The sequence below is a fragment of the Spermophilus citellus genome (assembly GCF_964194105.1).
Source record: "Spermophilus citellus genome assembly, chromosome: 3".
NCBI classification, from domain to species: Eukaryota; Metazoa; Chordata; class Mammalia; order Rodentia; family Sciuridae; genus Spermophilus; species Spermophilus citellus.
The window spans coordinates 107,967,725-107,987,959 of NC_138184.1; the positions used below are offsets into that span (position 1 = coordinate 107,967,725).

The 20,235-nt window shown below is 40.3% G+C and overlaps 1 gene segment (V, D, J or C); it reads right to left on the reverse strand.

The window, feature by feature from the left end:
- Positions 1–10,627, reverse strand: part of LOC308643397 (immunoglobulin lambda variable 1-40-like) — a 45,804-nt gene extending 35,177 nt beyond the window's left edge. Inside the window, exon 1 of the V gene segment in view lies at positions 10,582–10,627.
- Between the last annotated feature and the right edge of the window lie 9,608 nt (positions 10,628–20,235).

Sequence of the window (20,235 nt, forward strand, 5' to 3'; positions counted from 1 at the left end):
CTTATAAATCATGTGCTTATTTTTGAACAAAATACTCACTCCTTTTACTACCTTTTTCACTGAGATGACCTGACATTCCACTGCATTTATAAAAAATAATTCCCTTTAATATCAGAGATTCTTATTTGAGTCATCCTGTGTTTCCAAACAGGTAAGATACATTCTCATTCAATGCTCCAAAGATTTTCTAGAGACCCTTGCACATTATAAAATAATTAAGTAGAGATGAATATTGGGGTCTTTGTTGTACAGAAGCTAGGAAAGTGGATGAGAACCTAATGGGGTTATATAATTTGAAAAGCAAAGTTTCCAGAACTGAGTATATTACATTTTATTGGTAAAGACAGAGCAAACCAGGTAGGAACTGGAAAGTCCTTGGTACAGAAGCCAGGAGTTTTTTCAGAACTCTCAATGGCTGGTCTGTGTCCTGATCTGTGGCCAAGTCACAGAAGACCCAGAGTCAGGCTTACCAGGAGGAGGTGACTGAGACAGAACCTCTGTGAACAGGACCCATGAGGTAGAAAATCTAAGCAGTGACCTGGAGGATTTCTGGTAAGCAGTTGTGCTGGGGTGGGAGAAGAAGGAGGTGTCACATGAAAGGTGTCAGCAGAGGAGAAACTCTTGTGGTGAGCCCTGGGTTTGGACTTCCCCTGAGGAACATGGAGATGAGGCACCAGGATTGATGCTGAGCTGATGCAAAATTTCTTGAACTTTCTCTACATTTCTTACTTCTGGAAAGTGATGATGCCTTCAGAAGCATTTTCTTTCTTTCTTTCTTTCTTTTCTTTTTTTTTTTCCTTTTTTTCTGTTTTGATGTTTTACCTCTACTCAGTCTACCAAATTAGTGTCCCTGGATAACAGCTAGTGTGGCTTGTTATGGGGAAATCAGGGAAGAGTTTGTGAAGAGGGTAAATCTCAAATATATATTAGAATAAGATTCTTCACTTCTGATGAGGAAATTACTGTCATCACTGAGCAAAGTTGGGGGCTGCTGACAGCATTTGCAGCATGATGATGAGCTTGAGTGGAGACCAAACCAATAACACTGTCCTTGAACTTTCCAGCACCAGTGTACTTTTCATTTAAGGCCAGCAGTGAACCTTATTTCTTAATGGTTCATATTTCATATTGCCTCAGTCCAACCTTCCAATAAAAACATTTACAATCAGATATTTTCCAATAACCCAGCTGGTCCCACTGAGTTCAGTCCTGTCTTTACCATCATCATCTCTCTATAGAATCTGGACTTTTCTTCACAAACTTAAATCATAGTCTCTATCTTCCTTTTTAATCTTCATTCACTTTCTACCTCTCTGTGTGTCCTCTCTCTAATTGTCACAATAGAGAGTCTCCACCTTATGTGAAGACTTTGTCAACTCTGGCCCAAGTTCTGTCCTCTAACCTCTTCCTCAGACCATCCAATATGCAGGACAATTTGTATTTTCACATAATCCAGCAAATTCATCTTCCCCAAAGGTGTTTTCAGGAATCCCACATTGCAGAGATTGAGCCCCTGAACAAAATCAATCTTCTTGGGCCACACAAAGCCAAACTTCTCTCTTGCCTCTTTCTATATCAGCTCTGGGCCAAACCAGAGAAATTGTTTTCATATTGCTGAGCCTAAGTTTCCATGAGCACCATAATTTTGTTGTCCCAGTCATATCCTTAGATGTAGATGCTAAGAGAGAATCTACAAAATTTATGGTGAGTGCTTTCCCCAAATAATCTTTAAACCTACTTACCAACAATCTTCTATCTCCCTTTTTCCCATCTCCTTGTAATCAGTGGACAATGGATTCATAAACTGGATATGACAGAAGAACACAAGGTTATAGGAGTGTATCAACATGGGGAAAGAAACAGAGAGTTAGCTTTGGTGGATGCTGCTTGACCAGATGAAATCTTTCTCTGTTGGACAATTTTTTATCTACTAGTTCCTAAAGAAATGTGATGCATTTCAAAATCATCCCAACAAACAAGTGGGGCAGGATGATTCATGGAATTAACCTGGTAAAATTATCAGGTTGAAAGAACACTAATCATGTTATAATCAGTAGGTGGGTTTCTCCTGTACCTGGGAATTAAGGAACTGCTCAAAGGTATATTCTGAAAAATTTTTAAGTTTCTGCTGTAACAAAGGACTGGGTCAAAAGAGATAGTATACCCTCCTGTAGACATTGAAAGTGGATCAATCACACCAAAACAGAGGTTCAACCAAAAGATTTTTTTGGAATCAAGGGATGGCTGCTTACTTGCCCAACTGGGGACAGTGGCTGCTCCGCCACCAGCACCAGGTTAAGTGGGTTCATTAAAAGGATGGGGCACAAGATGGTTCAGCCTGAAAATTCAAAAGGAGCAACACTCTACCACTCTATCATTGGGTCCCACTATTGGCAGGTGGAAGGCGGGCTCCCTTGTGGGACCCTGCTATTGGCATTTGGGGGGCAAGCAGAGTGAAGCACCACATTGTGTTCCTGGGTGGGAATGGATGGTGGAGCAGGAGGGAGTACGGCTTTTGCCGGGAAATGAAAACTTTACTTTAGTCAGAGGAAATGAAAACTCTCTCGTACCTAACATTCCTCCCCCACCTTTTTTTTTTTTTTGCTATAAATGGGGGACGGGTTGTTTAATTTATCTGGCTACTTCCTGCTGTAGTAGCCAGATAAATTAAATGGGACATGGGAAAAGGAGGGGAGGGATATCTGGAAACAGGGGAGAGAAGAAACATTGTCATGAAGACCCAGGCACCAAAGCTGTAATTTCCTCTGGACTGAAATCCATGAAAGTTTCCTGAAGCCACAGAGTGTAGATAGTCTCAACCAAACCCATGACACTGCAAATAGGGGGATCAGCAGCTGTTCTTTTGGAGAACCTCCATTAATTCTGTGAATTGGGTGAGCCACATGATGAGCCTGAAGACATCAAAGACACCCAAAGGCAATGAGAAGGAGAAGAAAGAGGAGTCACAACACTAGCTTCTGGCTGGTGGTCCAGCAAGTGGGACTGGATGAGCAAAGGCCAGCAGCCAGGAGGAGGCACACGAAGGCAAATGGGCCTAGGAACCCTGGGTTACAGGTTACTGAAGTTCCTCCAGTTGTGTTTTCATTTTGTAGTTCCATATCCAAAATGATGATGTTCCATCAGCAGTTGGTGGGGCTTTCACATGAGGAATAGGTGTCTTCTGAAGTAGTAAGTAGCTGATAATCCCTGAGGAGAAGCTGGTTAAAGGTTTGATTGGATATGTTGCCTATTTAATTTTGTATGAATTTCAAGATACAGGTTAGAAAGGTACAGAAAAAAAATCCAATTAGTTGGCCAAGTACTGGGAGGACCCAACCATAAATAGAGTTGGAAACATATTCCATAGAGATGAATGAGCCAACTGTTACTTTCTTATCTATAATTGCTCTTGTAGTTGTTTGATCTTGATTTTGCCAATCCTGATTGATTAAGATAGAAACAGCATTCTTCCTGAAGACATAGGCAAAGTCCTCCCTTCTCCACTGTAAGCAAGATACAGGTTAGAAAGGCACAGAAAAGTAAGTAAGCAAGTCTAAGCTGTGGAGGTTTCGTAAGACCACAGTGGCTAAAGAATCTAGCTGGCTTTGGAGAGTGAAGATAGATTTTGGCTACCTGTTGAATATCCCATATCAATTGGCTAGATAGCTGGTGGTAGCAGGTAAGGGAGATTGTTATTCCTGATGTTTCTGTAGTCAATCCTGAAGTTAATCCCAGAGTAGCCAGTAAGGGAAGAAGATGGATGGCTTGTTCATGACAGGGGTTTATGTGAGCTGTGAGAGGGATGGGAATACCGTTTTCCCCCGAGACAACATCTATGGATGGGATTAAAATGGGTTAGGGTGTATGTGCCTCTTCATCTTAGAGCAACCAGTGGCACACAGATGTCCCCCATAAAAAGGATTCCTTAGGGAACGGTGGACAAGAATTCTTGGAAGATATTTAATGGGCAATTATTTGAGCACACTGTTCATCCTGTAAGTCACCAACTGACGTGTTCCCAGCGGAGCTGAGACATATCAGCAACATGATAAAGGGGAACCCCAGAAAGTTTTTGGGAGAAGTCAACTGTTGCTGAAGTGATTTCATTGAGGATTAGTGAGCTGTTGACCAATGAGGAGTTTAGTTGTAATGGGCTGGCAACTAGATGAGAAAATCCTGCCTTGAAGCATAGGCAGAATCTGTGAGCCAATGTTGTTTTAGCCAGGTTTAGCACTTGATGAGTGGTATTAATTATCTGGTTTAGGAGGGAGTCCTTGGGCAAAGGCTCCTACCTGACTGATAGATTTAAGGGCTTTTTGGTGGGATGGAACATATTATATAATACCTGGGGTAGCTTCATATAAAGGAACTGGTGGCAAGCCTTATCTTGAACCCCTCTCCCATCTGCCATTCCAAGGTGAGTCTGTTAAGTTCAACAATAGACAACATCTCTGTTCCGTTTGAAAGGGCATTGGTTCAGCCAGGTTTAGGTTCTGCTTTACATGTCCAATATCTAATCTGGCTTTGTTTACAAATAGTTGCCTGAGAGTAACAACTTGCTTGAACATAGGTGTATGTTATAAAGTGGTCTCCCCGCCTCCAACTCCCACAGTTACAGTGGCAATCTGAGATACTAGATGAGGCAGACAAGATAAGTGTGAGAGAAGTGGATGCCAGGAGGGTGACAAAGGGAAGGGTGGGACTAGAGTGAGGCATGCCATTGTGAGGGTTTCTTGAGCTGAGGGAGGTCCTTCTAGTGAAGGGGGGGAGGAACCCTCAGGCATGAGATGTGGAGCTTTAAAGGATTCTCAGGAATGGTGGGGTAGATGTATTTGCGGGAGGAGGAAGATGGACAGTCTGGGCTTTCTTGGTTGGAGGTGGGGTCAGTTTCAGCCTGGAAATATGAATTCATGAGGTGAGTTTGCCTGCGGATTCCTGAAGGTGGGAAGCAGTGAGAGTACACTAGGTAACCCTTAGAGGGCCCTTCCATTTGGGTGCCAGGGCAGGCATGTCACCAGAAGGAAGAGAAAAATATACCCAGTCATCTGGGCTTAAGGGGGAAGAGACATATGACCTGGAGGGTTCCGGTGATAAGGCTTCTTGGTGTTCTCATACATGTGTCCAGATGAAGGTGAGGAGAGGAGAAATGAGACGTTCTGGAAGAGAGCTGGAGGAGGGTTGGTGCCATGGGGTAAAGCGGGTCTCCCGTACATCACCTCAAAGGGAGAGAGCAAAGTAGGTTTTGGGGGGAATACCCGGAGGTGGAACAAAGCCATAGGGAGATGTTTAACTCAATATGTATATAATTCAGAGAAAGCTTGACCTCCTTTATTGCCTGGTTTGTGCATTCAACCTTGCCTGATGAGGTGGGATGGCATGGTATGTGCAAGCACCATGGGATTTGGAGGGCTTCTGTCATATGTTGTGTTATCTGAGAGGTGAACTCGGGGCTATTGTCCAACTGTAGTGAGGTGAGAATTCTGAATCTGAGGATGAGCTCAGAGAGTAGGATGAAAGCTGCATGGAGACCCTCTTGTTGGTAGTAGGAAAGGCCTCCACCCTCCCTGAGAAGGTGTCCACAAATTATAAAAGTTAAAGGTATCTTGGCCTTGGGCATATGATTGAAGTCTACCTGGAGTGGGCAGCCAGTAATTGCCCTCTGGCCTTAGGGTGGGGAAGTAACCTGGTCTGAGTGAGTATATGGATTGGTCTTCTGACATGGTGCAGCTGGAAGTGAGCTGATGGAGGACCTTAATGTCATCAGGGGTGAGTGAGAAGAAAGACTTCAGGAAAAGTTTGAGGATTTGAGGGCTCTTGTGGAATAAAGAATGCAGGTAAGAGAATAGGTCATGTCTGGAGGGAGAAGAAGTGAGGTCCAGGTGAAGGGAAATCATAGTGATAGTAGGAGGATGTGACATGAAAGCCTGCCTGGCAGCTTGGTCAGCCTTGGAATTGCCCATGGTTATAGGTGAGGAGTCCAACTGCTGAGCCCTACAGTGAATGATCCCAATCTTTGAGAGGAGCAGAGAACCTGAATTAAGTCTGAGATGAACTTTGCATTGGTGATAGAGGATCCCTTTTTCATTAGTAAACCCCTTTCTTTCCATATGGCTGCGTGGGAGATAAGAATATGAAAGACATATTTGGAATTGGTGTAAAGAGTGAGGGAGTGATCAGCAGCCAGTTGGAAGGCTTGGAAAGATATAGTGGTGTCATGGAGGAAGCAAACCAGGAGAGAAAATAAGTGACAAGGGATAGGGTCTATGATCCCTTCCAGGTCAGTAGCTCCTTCAGATGATGAGGTGAGGCAATAGTAATGTTGACTCCCAAGGTGAGTTTTTTTTTTTTTTGCCTCCTGTACTAGGACATAGGGGGCTGCCAGAGCTCTGAGATACTAGGGATATTTATTCCCAGATAGTAGGATCCAGTTGTATGAACAGGTAGGCTACTGGGGAAAATTTCAATCCCTACTGCTGGCCTAACACCCGCAGGGCCAGGCCCTTATTTTCATGGACATATAGGACAAAGGGTCTATGCATGTTGGGTAAATGTAGTGTTGGGACTTTGAGAAGGGCCTGCTAATGTTTGTGAAATGGAGCTCACATAGCATTAGGAGTGATTGCCAATGATTTTTCCTTTGTAATATCATATAATGGCACAGCCAAAATTGGAAAAATTTGGGATGCAGGCTCAGAAATATCATGCCAGCCCCAGGAAGGAAAGAATATCTTCTTTGGTGATTTGGTTGGACAAATTTCAAATCAAAGTTTCTGGTCCAGGGTGATGGTCATTTTTCCCTGAGACACCTGGACTCCTAAGTAGGAAACTTCTGGTAGTGAGAGCTGGACCTTTTGAGGAGAGACCTGGTAACATTTCTCAGAGAGAAAATTAAGGAGGGAGACAATGTCGCTCTTGGAAATAAGTAGGGAATAACTGTAGAGAAGTAAATCATCCACATATTGCAAAAGGGTAGAGCAGGGAAGAGTGAGACCCTGAAGCTATTGTGCCAGGGCTTGACCAAAGATATGTGGACTATTTCTGAAACCTTGAGGGAGGACCAACCAGGTAAGCTTTAGGGAATGTTGTGTCTTAGGGTTGGTCCAGGTGAAGGTGAAGATATCCTGAGAATCCTGAGCAAGGGGAATGGTGAAGAAAGCATTTTTTAGGTCAATGAAGAAGTAGGAAGAACAGCAAGGAATGGAAGAGAAGATAGTGTAGAGATTTGGCACCAGGTGGTAAATGGGTCTGACCACCTAGTTAAAGATTCACAAGTCTTGTTTAAGGTGGTATTGTCCATTAAGTTTCTTTATTGCTAAAATTGGAGTGTTGTAAGTGGAGCTGGTAGGTCTTATTAAGCCCTTGCGTCATAGGTCCTTAATAATGGGATGTAGGCCCTGAAGACTGCTTGTTGGAAGAGGTTATTGAGGCTGGCAAGGGAAATGGTGAGGGTCCTTAAGATCAATTTTAAGAGGAGGGACACATTGAGCCAGAGAAGGGGTGGAGGTGTCTCAAACTTGGGGGTTTACCTCCAGAGGAAGAGAAGGAGGAGGCCTGTCAAAGGAGGGGTGCCTCTGGACATGTGGGTTGCTTCTGCAAGGGTGAGGATAAAAGAAAGTCGAGGATGGAATGTGATGGAAGCATGGAATTTGGCTAATAGGTTCCTTCCCAACAGGAGGTGGGGCATTGGGGCATTACAAAAAACTGGTGAGACAAAGGATAGTGGTGAAATCTACAAGACAGCATGGGGGGTTTTAGGAGAAGGATTGTTTGTCCCCCTACCCCAACAATGGGGGAACATGATGAAACAGTGGGTCCTCAAAACTCCCTCAAGATTGAATAAGTAGTCCCTGAGACTAAAAAGAAGTTAATCGGGCATCCATCCACCATAATAGTGACCTTGGGATCCTAAAAGGTCACCTGAGAGGGAGTCCCAAGGCACCTTCTGTCATCCATGGCCAGTCACAAAAGTTCCAACTTTGGACTGGGGCAGGTCCAGCTCCATTTCGGGGTCTGGAGCAGTTCATGGCCCAATGACTCCTTAATTGGCATTTAGGACATGGATGTGTAGGTATCCTGGGATGAGGGCACTCTCATGCCTAGTGTCCCTCCATCCCTCACTTAAAGCAGGGCCCAGGAGGGGTCTTGGGTGGTGAGCATTTGGCCAGAAACCCAGGGGTCCATGGGGTAAGTCCCCAAGAGCCTGTGCCAGCATCTGAGTTTTATGTTTCCTGGCCTTCTTATCCTGGTTATGGTACACCTTAAAGGCTGTGGACAGGACTTCAGTCTGAGGGGTCAAGGGCTCCCATTACAGTTTTTTAAGTTATACCTGAATGTTGGGGTAACTCTGGGAGAAAAAGTAGGTCATTAGGAGCTGTCTCCCATCGGTGTCTCATGGTCTTAATTAATATATTGCTGGAGAGCCTTAGTCAATCTATCTAGGAAGTTGGAAGGTTGTTTTGATCCTGAATGATTTCTTGTAGTTTTTTGAAGTTTACAACATTTTATGCTGCCCATCTGAATCCCGCAACTAGGCAGATGGAATATAGGTCCCTCAGGGCCAATCCTGTGGTAGTATTGAATTCCTAATTGTGATACTGGTCAGGAACTGCCTGGGCACCTAGCTGGTAGGCTGTGGTGGTTTAATGAACCTCATTAGCTTAGTCACAGGCTTGTTCCAGACCCATCTGCATTTCTCTGGGGAAAGGATATTGGCCAGGATCATGTATATATCATTAAATGTAAGGCTATAGGCTTGGAGTAAGCACTGAAACTCCTTTATTATGAGACAGAGTTTGTTGTTTAGGAACCCAAGCATTTTTCAATCTTTGAAAGGTAGACATTAACTATCCCTTAGGTCACAGCAACCTCTCTCAAAAGAGCCATGATTGGTGTAGGGTGTGGCTGGATAGATGGTGTTCAGGAGTAAGTGGTAGGAGAATTGAAGGAGGAAGTGATGGCAGGGCTTGGAGATGGAAAAACTGAAGGGGCATGGACCTGAGAAGACAAGGGAAGAGGAGCGGGGGATGGGTCTGGGTGACAACCTGTCAGCAGCTCATTGGCTGGATTGAAATCCATGGATGAAGAGTTAGAAAGAGAGGAGGGTTTATATGCCAAAAGGACATGCTTTAGGTTGCAAGAGATACAGAGAGAGAAAACTTGAATGTATGAAATCTCTGCTTATTTTTTTGATTGCTCACAATAGTTTTAGAGATCCCACAAAAATGGCAGGGTCTAAGGACCCATAAGTGTTTGGGTTATCTAAGTGATAATTGGGCCAGTCCTGGGTAGAAAATTTTATCAATTTTTATTTTGATCTCCAGGGTTAGGCTGAGGGTGTCCAAATTTTAAGGAGGCATTTGAGAGGGGAGTAGGCCAGAAAGGAAGAAGCACCCCCTATAATGCAATGAGGAAGGATATGATATGTTGATTGGAGAGGTGTCCCACTCAAGCCAAATATCAAAACAAGACCTTAGACTGAGGATTTTGTTGTCACCAATATCCATGTTGAGGGACCCTAGAGGGGCTATGGATCACCTAGTGCCAGGATTTTCAGTAAGAGAAGGGGAGGAGGAGACCCAAGCTCAAGGAGTGGAGGGATTTACCAGTTCTCAAGACAGCCGAGGCCTGTAAAAATGGGGAAAGACTCCAAGAGGACCACTGAGAATGTGAAGGTCTGGGTGGGATTTATTCCTCCCTGAGAAACACCACAGGGAGTGCTGGATAATCCATGACCAGTTATGGTGCCTCAGCAAATTTAGGAGTAAGAAGAGGGAGACTCACCAATTTATAGGTTGATGATGGATTCAAAGAAGGTGATCGAGAAGATGGGCACAAGTTGGAATCCACTCAGGTGGAGATCTCCTGTGGGATGGGGGTCCTGCTTAAATGGCAGGGGAACCCCACCTAATTCATGGCACAAATAAAAGTGGATCAATCACATGGAAACAGAAGTTCAACCAAGAGATATATTGGAAGCAAGGGAAGGCTGCCCACCCATCTGAGCGGAGAGAGCAGCTGTGTGCCCACCAGCACCAGGTTAAGTAGGTTCATTAGAAGGGGGGGTGAGCTGGTTGGGCCTGAAAATTCAAAAGGGGCAATGCTCTCTCCTTGGGTTCTGCTATTTGGTGGAAGGCAGGCTCCCTCATGGGACTCTCCTATTGGTGGGTGAGGGGTGGGCAGGAGGACTCACTGCACAGGACTCACTGCACAGTAATACATGGCCTCATCCTCAGTCTCATCCCTGGTGATGGTGAGGGCAGACTTGTCTCCAAGCAGGGAGCCTGAGAATCGGGCAGGGACTCCTGGGACCCGATAACTGGTGCTACCTATTATATCATGGGGTACCTGGTAGGGTTTCTGTTAGACCCAGTTAGCATAGTTGCTGGTGGTGACAGCTCCAGTACTGGAGCCACAGGTGAGTGTGACTGTCCCTCCTGGAGTTGTGGTTAGTGAAGTTTCCTGAGTCACCACAGCCTGAGAAGTGGAGCCTGAATACAGAGAGACACAATGATCAGCAGAGAATTGATGGCATGAAAGTTGCCTTCCACACTCCCAACTCTAGCCCAGAAAGTTCCCCCTGACCTGTGCAGTGAGCCAGAAGTGTGAGCAGGAGAGGAGCCCAGGTCATGGTGCACACAGTCCAGGGCTGAACTTTTAAGGCTGTTCACCACAAGGGCAGCTCCACAGCCTTTATTATAGCTCATAATACCCTGTGGGGGTGGGGTGGGACTTTCATTCAAAGGAGCTCCTCTCCAAGGGGGATTTCAGCCAGAGCAGAGCTACTGAGTTTTCACACAACAGTCACCATGTGTTATTGGGTCCATGGCCTGGAGGCCAATTTCCCAGCTGCACTTTTGTTCCCAGAAACTGACAGGCAGTTCCCTTTTGTTTCTTAGAGGGCTTAAACAATAGACCCTGTATTCCAGCAGATCTTTTCCTAATTGTAGAGAGAAGCATGGTCTATTTGTACATCAATGCAAAGGATTCAATGAGGGAAGCATTAGAAAGTGGCAGTGGATTATTTAATCAAACATGAGGAAGTGATTTGTACTTCATTTATCTCTTCACCAACCTTGTTACTTCATCAAAGTAACAACCTTGTTACTTCTCACTCAGTGGCCATTGGAGAGCGTGTTGGGAGAAAACTTCTTAGGCTTCAAGATTGAGGTCTTTTCCCAGGGTACTTTTCCAGGCCAAAGATAACACAGCTGGTGAGTTCTAATCAGTGATCAAGGGGCTCAGCCCTCAGGTCAGGGATCCCTTGACTGAATGGTCTGTATTGAACAACTCTCTGTGTATGGACCAGAGAGTAGTCCCAGAGCTCTTTCTGCATACACTCACCCTGCCCACAAGTCTTCAGAGCCTAGCTAACTGGTTTGTGCTGCTCATCAGGTCACTGCCTCCATCCACATATCCTTAGTCTGGTTCCAAAATACTGTTGTTCTGATATTTTGGATTCTGATAATTTGTATATGATTACTGTAGATTATCACTACCAGGATTCTTCCTACCTCGGAGGTGTTTGTGTGGTGCATTTTTCCAGTATGAACACTTAATCAACTCCTTCCATTCACTGGTACTTGGTTCTGATAGCAGTTACACTGTCAGAGGTGGACCAGGAAGTTATTATGCTGATTTTCCCCCTGGAAGAAGTGGCTGCTCTAATATCATACATGGACTAATAAACAACTGTATATGGTCCAGTACATTGAACTAATTCCTCTGAGTATGGTCACAGCGCCCACTTCTGTCTTAATTGTCTGAAGGAGTGTGCCCTGAATTTTTCAACCAATAACTTTCCATTTGTTTTGAAAAAGACAATGCCAGTGTATTACCCAGTCTGACTCACATTCATTTCTTGTCTCTTCTGTGCCCATGGTTCAAATACATTTCCTTGTGTTAGTTGAAATCCCTAAGTGTAATTCAGTGTCATTTTTGCATGGTCTTAAATTTACTTTCTTTGAATGAATAAAGGCAATTGTTTTTATCAGCAAATGACTAATGATGTTATCCATTTTGAGCTTCATGTTGTATATACATCTGGTTTAGGTGAGAATTATTTTAGTAGTTTAGACAATTAAAAAAGAAAACTTTCAAAGAAGTAGGATTAAAATGTGTTTTTGCCATTTCATTGGAACTGAAATTCAGACTTGCAGATGGTCAACAAGTCTATGTGAGAAAGCCCCTCAAAACATTCTGAATGCCAAACTTGGGAGAGCTTTCCTGGTTAAACACATTTCATTATTAAATCCCATATTATTGCCAAGAGGGTTTGGAATTTTCTTGAATTGTCTATCACTGCACTGGGAAAAGAAAAAAACACAGTTGGAATATGGAAGCATTTTCTGATTTAGAGAAAATTTAAATGGATAGAGTTGGAGAATATAATGCTAGGTAAAATTGACCAATTCCACACAACCAAATGTAGAATGTTTTCTCTGGTTTAAGGATGCTGATTCATAATGGGTTTACAGGAGGATTAGATGAACTCTAGATAGGACAAAAGGGAGAAAGAAGAAGGGAAGGGTAATGGGGGTAGGAAAGATGATGCAATGAGATGGACATCATTATCCTAACTACAAGTATGAAGACACGAGTGGAGTGACTCTATGTTGTGTACCACCAGAGATATGAAAAATTGTGCTCTATGTACACAATATGAATTGTAATGCATTCTAATGTGATATATAACAAATTAAATGTTTAAAAATGAATATTTTACAGATGTATTTTGCTACTGTAGAATTTGCTACATAAAATATGCAAGATTATATGATAAGAATGAGGTTTATTTATTTTTTTATATTTGTTCTTTTTACATATACGTGACAGCAGAGTGTTTTGGCATATTATACATACATGAAATATAAATATTCTAATTAAGTTCCTATTCTTGTGGTTGTACATGATGTGGATTTACCCTGTTAATATTAACTTTCACATATCAGAAAGAATGTTCAGCCTTTGGTTTTATGGATTGGCTTGTTTCACTTAGCATTATTGTTTCAAGTTCCATCCATTTACTGGAAAAATGCCATTATTTTATTTTTTTAAGGCTGAGTAATATTCCATTGTGCATATATGCCCCATTTTCTTTATCAATTCATTTGTCAAGGGCTGGGGATGTGGCTCAAGCGGTAGCGCGCTCGCCTGGCATGCGTGCGGCCCGGGTTCGATCCTCAGCACCACATACCAACAAAGATGTTGTGTCCGCCGAGAACTAAAAAAAATAAATAAATATTAAAAATTCTCTCTCTCTCTCCCCTCTCTCACTCTCTCTAAAAAAAAAAAAATTCATTTGTCAAAGGGTACTTAGGTTGGTTCCATAGCTTGCTTATTGTGAATTGAGGTATAATAAATATCGATGTGACTGTGTCACTGTAGTATGTTGATTTTAAGTCCTTTGGGTATATGCCAAGGAGTGGAATAACTGGATCAAATGATGGATTCATTCCAATTTTTCCAAGAAATCTCCATACTGCTCTCTAGTGTAGTTGTACCAATTTGCAGTCCCACCAACAATGTGTGCCTTTCTCTCCATATCCTTGCCAACATTTATTGTTACATGCATTGATAATTGCCATTCTAAATGGAATGAGATGGAATCTCAGTGTAGTTTTAATTTGCATTCCTCTAATTGCTAGAGATATTGAATAATGTATCAATATTTTTTGATAATTTGTATTTTTTCTTCTATAAAGTGCCTGTCAGTTCCTTTGCCCATTTGTTGATTGGTTTGGATGTGTGTGTTTGTGTGTGTGTGTGTGTGTGTGTGTGTGTGTAAGTTTTTTGGATTCTTTATATATCCTTGAGGTTAATGCTCTATCTAAGGTTCAGGTGGCAAATATTTTCTCCCATTCTGTAGGTTATGTGTTCATGTTATTGATTTTTTTCTATGAAAGTTTATTTTTGATACCATCCTATTTATTGATTCCAAATTTTACTTCTTGTTCTTTTGGAATCTTATTGAGGAAGTCAAATCCTGAGCCAACATGATGTAGAGTTGGGCTTATGTTTTCTTCCAGTCAGTGCAGCGTCTCTGATCTAATACCTGTGTCCTTGATCCACTTTGAATTGAGTTTTGTGCAGGGTGACAGAAAGGGTTACAAATTCATTCTACTAATATGGATTTCCAGATTTAACAGCATAATTTTTTGAGAGTCTATCTTTAATATACATCATGGTGCCATGGTCTAATATGAGATAACTGTATTTGTATGGATATGTCTCTGTGTCTTCTATTCTGTTCCATTATTCTGTTTTGATGCCAATAGTACACTCTTTTTGTTACTATAGCTCTATAGAATAATTTAAGGTCTGGTATTGTGATGCCTCCTGCATTACTTTTCTTGCTAAATGTCACCTTGTTTATTTTGGATGACTTATATTTCCAAATGAATTTCATGACTGATTTTTCTATTTTTATGAAGAACTTTATGGGGTTTTAATAGGAGTTTCATTATAGAAGTGCTGATTCATCATTGGTATACAGGAATACTATTTATGGGTTTATAAACTTTATAAACTGCTACATTGCTGAAATGGTTTATTAGTTCTAGAAGCTTTATGGCAGAGTTTTGGGGTCTTCTAAATATAGAATCACAGTGCTGCAAATAGGAATAGTTTGAGCTCTTCTTCTACTGTAGTAGTATTTTAATTTGTAGTAGTTTAATTTCTGTCTTTTGTCTAATTGCTATGACTAGGATTTCAAGGCTATATTGAATAAAAGTGGTGAAAGAGAACATCCCTATATTGTTCCCTGTTTGGACCAGCCTTCCATCCCTAGAGGAAACTCCATTTGATATGGTGCACTATCTTTTAATATATTTTGTATGTTTTGACAATATTTTATTGAGAATTTTTGCATCTATGTTTTTCAGGAATATTGGTCTGATATTTTTCTTCTCTGATGTGTCTTTGTCTGGTGTTGGTATCAGGGTAATACTAGCTTCATAGAATGGGTTTTAAAGGGTCATGGGCTTGTTGTTGTTGTTGTCATTGTTGTTTATTTTATGAAATAATTTGAGGAGTATTGGTTTAAGTTCTTCTTTGAAGGTCTTCTAGAACTTGGCAGAGAATTTTTCAGGTTCTAGCCTTTTCTTTGTTTGGAGGCTTTTTCAGGCATCTTTGATTTCACTGCTTTAAATTGATCTATCTAAATTTTCTGTGTCCTTTTGATTTAATTTGGGTTGGTCATATGTATCTGGAAATTTGTCAATATCTTCAGGATTTTCAATTTTATTGGAGTATAGATTTTCAAAGTAGCATCTGATTATCATCTGTATTTCAGTGGTGTCTGTAGTGATACTATCTTTTCATCACAGATTATAGTCATTTGAGTGTTCTCTTTCTTTTTCATTAGTACATTGGTGAAGGGTTTATGAATTTTATTTATTTTTTCTAAAATCAACTTCAGTTTTGTGAATTTTTGAATTTTTTTATCTCAGTAATTTTTGTGATGATTTTAATTATTTTCTAATTTTGGTGTTATTTTGTTTTCCTTTTTCTAGGGCTTAGAGATGTAAAGTTAGGTTATTTATTTAGTGACTTTCTATTATTTTAATTAATGAGCTTAATTGTGTGGACTCTCTCTTGTCCATCAAGGAGGTCCATGAAACAGGGTAAAGGAGAGTGTGCTGCTGAATCATGAACCAAGACCTCCAGAGACCAAACTGGAAGCAGATCTGACTTTATTGCATAGTTACCATGTGTTTGTACTCAGGAAGTAGCTAAGCAGATTATGGGCAGCCACCAATTCTTTGCCGTCTGTCCTTGTGGCAACCAATCATGGAGCAGGTCATGGAGCAACTGTGACTGCAACACATAGTCCTACATCCAGGGCTCTGCCTACTGATTGAATGGTCTGCAGCTCATATGCCTAGCATGAGGGGAGTGGCCTGTTCCTCAGGTGCTCTTAATGTATGCCTCATATACAGTACTCCATGCACTTGTTCCCACACTCAATGCAATGAACTTTCCTCTTAGAACCACATTCATGTGTCCTAGCAATTTTGATATGTTGTACTGCTATTCTCATTTACCTCTAAGTACTTTTCTTTTCAATTTTATTACTGATTTTTTCAACTATCCTTTGGTTGTTCAATCCAGGTGTTAAGAGTAGCTTATATTTTATATTTTATCATTGATTTCTAATTTCATTCCATTATGATATGATATAGTGTGATGTATAATCTATATCTTCTTTGTATTTGCTAAGGTTTGCTTTGTGGCCTGAGGTATGTTCTATTTTACAGAAGGATTTGTGTGCTGCTAAGAATACAGTGAATTCAGTCATTCATGGATGAAATATTGTATATATGTTGGTAAGTCTTAATCATTGATTGTATTATTTTTAGTTCTATATATTCTTTATTAAGCTCTTATTTTGAAGAACTATTATTGATTGGTGACATAGTATTTTTGAAGTCACCCACTATTATTGTGTATTGAACTATTTGATTCTTGAGATTGTGAGGGGATTGTTTGATGTATGTAGATGCTCCATTGTTTGGGGTACAAATATTTAGGATTGTTACATCATGTTGATGTATAGTTCTCTTAAGCAGTATGAAATGACGGTCTTTGTTCCTTCAAAACAATTTTCAGTTGAAATTCACTTTATTGGGTATGAGGATAAAAAATCCTGCTAAGTGTTTATAAATTTTATTTACTTTTCATTATTTATATTTATAAATAAATTATGATATTCACATGGATGATAAGTTTTTCCCATCTTTTTCCCTTCAGTCTGTGGATGGATTTGCCTATGAGAAAAGTCTCTTGGAGACAGCATATCTTTGGGTCTTGTTTTTAAATCCAATCTCCCAGTCTATTATGTATTCTGATTGAGACCTACTATTCTAAATGCCCTTGAATTTACTTTTGTAAGAGTGAGGGAAAGTTCTTGCCTAGTAGGGCATGATATGGCACTCAGAGCATGTGACATTTTCCCAAAATATAGTTTCTGTCATAGGTGCTTTACTCTTAGTCTATATCATGCCACTAGCTAGATAACAGGAGAAGTGTCTCAGCTGAAAATATTGGCATCTTTGCCATCCAGTTTAGGTGGCCAGAAGGTCCTCTTAGAAGATGGAATGTTTGTGACATATGGTTTGTAAACCACTGGGAACCTCAGCTGATGTGACATGGAAAGGGGCACATTAATTAAAGCCATTGTTTATTTATCCAACTCACTGAACATCAGAACCAATTTGGAGAGTCTACAGATAAGACAATCTACAAATGATTCTCATGGAGAAAGCATAGCTGCAGTCCTGGGCACAACTCGAAACTCTACACTATGCCCAACTATCCCTGCACTGAGACTCCTTCTCTTTTCACCTGTTGATGGTCACACCCATGGCTGTATTAATTCTCTACAGAATGATGCTCTTGTCATATGGTCTCTAGGAAAGTGTTAGAGATAGGGAAGTTCTATTCATAACTTCTCATTCTTCTAGTTGTACATGATGTAGATTCACACCAGTCAAAAGTACATAGGGTAATAAATTCCAATTCATTCTACTATCTTTCCTACCCTCATACCCACTCATCTCCCTTTGCTCACATCTGCCTAATCCAAAGTACCACTATTTTTCCCTAACCACCCTCTAAGTGTGAAATGCTATCCACATATCAGAGAAAACATTTGGCATTTGTAAATAAACATTTTGCTTATTTAGCTTAGCATAATATTCTCTAGCTCTATCCATCTATCTGCAAATGCCATACTCTTATTCTTCTTTAAGAATGAATAATATTCCATTCTGTATAAGTACCACATTCTCTTTATCCATTCTGTTGAAGGGAATCTAGGTTGGTTCCATAGTTTACATATTGTGAATTGAACTGAAATAAACATTAATGCAACTGCATCATTGTAGTCTGTTGAATCTAAGTCCTGTGGGTATGAATTGAGGAGTGCATTAACTGGGTCAAATGGCAGTTCCATTCCATGTTTTCAGAGGAATCTTCATACTGTTTTCCATAATTTGCACCACTTTGCATTTCCACCAGCAATGTGTGAGTGTAGGTTTTCACCCTCAACCTCACCAATACTTACTGTTCCTTGTATTCTTGAAAATTGCCATTTTTGACTGTAGTGAGATGAGATCTTCGAGTAGTTTTGATTTGCATTTCTCTAATTTCCAGAGATGATGAACCTTTTTAAAATATATTTGTTGACAAATTGCATTTCATCTTCTGTGATATTTATTCGGTTCCTTAGCCCATTTATTGATTGGGTTATTATTATTATCTTTTACTGGTAACATTTTTAATTGATTTTTTAAAAAACTAAATGACAGCAGAATGCATTACAATTCTTATTACATGTATACAGCATGATTTGTAATATCTCTGGTTGTATATATATATATATAGTATGTTGATACCAATTTGTGTCTTCATACATGTACTTAGGATGATGATGTCTATCATATTCCACCATTCTTGCTAATGAACTTCCCTCTCCCATTCCCTCCAACCCCTCTCCCCTATCTAGAATTCATCTAATCTATTCCTCCCATGCTCCCCCTCTCTATTCCCCATGAGTTAATCTCCTTACATCAGAGAAAACATTCGGCATTTGTTTGTTGTTTTTTTTTTTGGGGGGGTGGGGATTGGCTAACTTCACTTAGCATTATCTTCTTCAACAACATCCATTTACCTGCAAATGCCATGATTTTATTCTATTTTATTGCTGAGTAAAATTTCATTGTGTATATAAGCCACATTTTTTAAATCTATTCATCCACTGAAGGACACATAGGTTGTTTAGCTATTGTGAATTGTGCTGCTATAAACATTGATATGGTTGTACCTCTGTAGTATGATGTTTTTAAGTCTTTGGGGTATAAACTGAAAAGAGGAATAACTGGGTCAAATGGTGGTTTCATTCCAAAATTTCCAAAGAATCTCCTGCTGCTTTCCAAATTGTTGCACCAATTTGCAGGCTCACATACAATGTATAAGTGTACCTTTTTCTCCACATTCTCGTCAACACTTATTGTTGCGTATCTTCATAATAGCTGCCATTGTGACTGGAGTGAGATGATAGATATCTTAGAGAAGTTCTGATTTGCATTTCTCTAATTGCTGGAGATAATGAACATTTTTTATATATTTGTTGATTGACTGTATATCCCCTTCTGAGAAGTGTCTGTTCAGGTCTTTAGCTCATTTATTGATTGGATTATTTTCTGTGTGCTTTTTTTTGAGTTCTTTATATAACATAGAGATTAGTTCTTTATCTGATTGTGAGGAGTAAAAATTTGCTCCCAGGAGGTAGGCTCTCTGTTCACCTCACAGATTGTTTATTTTGCTGAGAAGAAACACTTTAGTTTGATTCCATCTCATTTATTGATTCTTGGTTGTAATTCTTGTGCTATGGGAGTCTTATTTAAAAAGTTGTGGCCTAATCCCACATTATAGAGATTAGGGCCTACTTTTTCTTCTATTAGATACAGAGTCTCTGGTTTAATTCCTAGGTCCTTGATCCACTTTGAGTTGACTTTTGTGCATGGTAAAAGATAGGGCTTTAATTTTATTTTGTTGCATATTAATTTCAGTTTTCCATCCAGTTTTCCCAGCACCATTTGCATGTTTTTGGCATCTTTGTCTGATATACGATAATTGTAATTCTCTGGGTTAGTCTCTTTATCCTTTATTCTGTACCATTATTCTGTTTTGGCACCAATATCATGCTGTTTTTGTTACTATTTCTGTGTACTATATTTTAAGTTCTGGTATAGTGATGCCACCTGCTTTGCTCTTTCTGCTAAAGATTGCTTTAGCTATTCTGGGCCTCTTATTTTTCCAGATGAATTTCATGATTGCTTTCTCTATTTCTATGAGAAATGCCATTGGGATTTTATTGGAATTGTATTAAATCTGTATAGTGCTTTTGGTAGTATGGTCATTTTGATACTATTAATTCTGCCTATCCAAGAGCAAGGAAGGTCTTTTCATTTTCTAATGTTTTCTTTGATTTCTTTCTTTAGGGTTCTGTAGTTTTCATTGTATAGACCTTTACCCCCTCTTATTGTTTCTCTTTCACATCTTTCATTGATTCCCAAGTATCTTTTTTTAGGTTATTGTAAATGTGGTAGTTTTTCTCAATACTTTCTCAGAGGATTTGTCACTGATATACAGAAATGCCTTTGATTTATGGGTGTTGATTTTGTATCCTGCCACTTTGCTGAATTCATTTACTAGTTCTAGAATTGTTCTTGTGAA